Source organism: Grus americana, chromosome 4 (genome assembly GCF_028858705.1).
Source record: "Grus americana isolate bGruAme1 chromosome 4, bGruAme1.mat, whole genome shotgun sequence".
Taxonomy (NCBI): Eukaryota; Metazoa; Chordata; class Aves; order Gruiformes; family Gruidae; genus Grus; species Grus americana.
In genome coordinates, this window is record NC_072855.1 from 42,099,380 (window position 1) to 42,102,396 (window position 3,017).

Sequence of the window (3,017 nt, forward strand, 5' to 3'; positions counted from 1 at the left end):
TCCGACCAGCAGGTTTTTGTTTAAAATGGGACTGACGCATACTTGCAGCCAGTCCTCCAGTTGCTTTATCTCTGGTCTTACACAAAAACCATGTAACACAGTAGGTATGCTTTCACAAGCAGTGTAGGGAACAGAATGAAAATGCTGCTGGACCTTTGAGCAGCGTGACTTGTGTGACTCCTGGCAGAAATTTAAAAGACCACAGATTTGGGCACCAGTGTGGTTAATGATTAGCACTCAAGTTCCTTTGTTAATCTAGCCTCAAATCCAAAACCAGGAAGAATTTGAAATAGCTGATACAGGGGACCTCAGTTACGGAAACGGCTAGTGGCCCATTTTGTGATAACATGCTTTGATTTGCATTTTATGCTTTTAGATACATTAAATATTCTTTCCTGTTTAAGGCTATTGTGTTTTTCCCCTGCTAACAGAGAAATGCTTACTTGAAAGCAGTATCTCAATTGTGTGGAAGAGTGATTGAAATGTTTTAAGAAGAGACTAAAAACCTCTCTTAGGAAGAGTATTTTTAATGCCTGAACACATTAGGCTTCAGAAAGACAGCTGTATCATTTTGTATATTGTGAACAGGTTCCAAATGTGTGTATACATGGTCACACAGGGAGCCATACAAGAATTATTAGCATATAATTCCACATTAATAGTAAGCCAGGCATAATGATGGCCAGTATTTAACTAGCTGTTACAGATCTGGATGTGATGGAGCAGGTCTATCAGATCAAGTTCATGTATCAACGACTGTCCCCCAGAAAGGGGAGGTACTCAGTATGACGCTGATTTTCCTTTTGGACTCTGCAAGCTCATCTTGCTTTAATGGGAAATGAGTGTGAATCAGCTGGCTCAGACAAACTCTACTGAGACTATGTGATCTCATGATTTAACCAGGCAGCTGGAGGAAAAAGGCTAATGTCACTCTGGCCAATGAATGAACACACATCTTGTTTCAAACAGTTAATGAACAAGACTTGAACAGAATTGTGTCTGAACTTTGGAAAAGGATATTTTTACTTTGTCAACTATAACACAGTTTTAAAAAGCAATATAGTGAACCTCATGCTTACTCTGTGTCAGCAAAGTCCTAACAGTACAGCAAAGATCAGCTTTTTCTTTCACCTTACAAGGACGGGTCAGTTTTCTGGATGAGGACACAGGTCACTTAGGTTAAAGTCATAATTACTAATACAATTTTCACATAAAATCTGTCTGCTGCTGTCCTTGTGCTCATAGTTATTCTCTCTGTAGTATATACATCTTTAGAAAATATGCAATACCACCAAGGACAGTTTTTTTCCCCTCTGTGTTACTTTGCTTATGTGTATCACTTGAAGAAAAAGCTGTAATTTTCCCATGTGAATCCTGATCCTTAGTTATGCTAGAGACCAAAAGGCTTGGTCAGAGACTATTCTGAGTCACAGTCTCGGCTCTCTATGCCTTTTCTTATCACTGGGACCTCCGGCTTTTCAGAATATGGCATATTCTGAAATGTCATAGGATCTCAAACTCTCATTTACTCTCTTGAAAACAGGACCAGCTTGCAATATAAATATACTTTCTAGAAGAAACTAATTTTGCATAACAGCTCTTCTTAAAGATTTTTTTTTTCTTACAGATGTTCATCTGTTTAGCAATGCCTAAATCTGCTTTTCCTTCTATATGTAAAGAATGATCCATGGAAAAAGAATCCTACATGAATACAGGTAATGTTATTAAACTCTAGAACTCCCCTGGAAATATTTATAATGTGAAATCCTGAATAACAGCCTTCAAGTCAAAAGCAAGAACTGTACCAAGTTACACTCCCATTGAGCTCATAGAAACTCCAGCGTGATTTTGGCACTTGTTACTTTGTGGAACTTTTTAATAATAATTTTTCTCAAAAAATCAAAAGTGTACTCTTGTATACAGTTGTGATTGGTTTTATTCTTGTTTCACAGGTGAAAAAATTTACTTAGGATGTGTGACTTAAGAGTCCACAGAAACCCCTCCAGCATATCATCAGACACAAATGTTAACAGCATTACTGTTAAAACAGCAGGGTTTTATATTAGTTTAATTGCTTATCATGAAGCTTGTTTTGTTTACTAGATTGGAACTCTCGCAGGTGTTTCTGTATTTTGGGTTTATATACCTTTGGGTGTTTCTGATTTAACTCTACTGGTATAGCGATGCCTCACACAAGATCCTAGGGATTCTGGGGCAAGGAAATGTGAAAATCCTTGTTCATCTGCTTGTATGTGTCTACACATGAAACATCTTCTTGTATGTGGAGGGGGAAACAAGAACAGGACAGAGATCTCCAGTGCAGAGTGACGCAGCTATTTCATGCCCCATATAAATTCTGGCAACAAGTGCTTGGGCTAGGCGGGAAACATAGTACAACCGGCTCAGACGGATGTTGTCGAGATAACTAGATGCAAAATGTATTTTAGAAACTTGAAAGTGTTAAAATGAAAGCAGAAGGGTGGAGACCCATTCTGGGTGGCTTGCAGGGGCCTTGGCGGGTCACCCTCTCACCACGGAGTGACGAGCCACAGTGCCGCAGGGAGCTTCTTCTTGCCCAAGCTCCTATGCTGGCTCAGAGGGCACAGCGTATGGACTGGCAGCTCCCAGCCCCATTTCTAGCTGTTAATCAGCAATAACGGCTTCTGTAAACTGGTGGCTTACATCATTTTGTTATCTCATGATGCCTGCATTTAGTTCAGACTTGAACCATCATCTTGTTGGGGGGGAAGCCTCTGTAAGGAAAGCAAACGCAAAGCTGCTCAGAAACCAGAAGGTAAATTTAAATACATATAAAAGCTGTTTTTTCATCAGCCTTTTGTGGCCCACAACCTTCCTGATTTTGGGGACGGTGGGAAGCACCGCCCACTCGGCTGCGGGCGTGAGGGCTGTGAGGGGGCTCACCCGCCCTCCCGGAAGCGGCCGCCCTGCCACCGTGGCACCGCCGCCGCGCGCGGACTACGCGTCCCGGCGTGCCCCGCGGCGAGCGGACGGGCTCC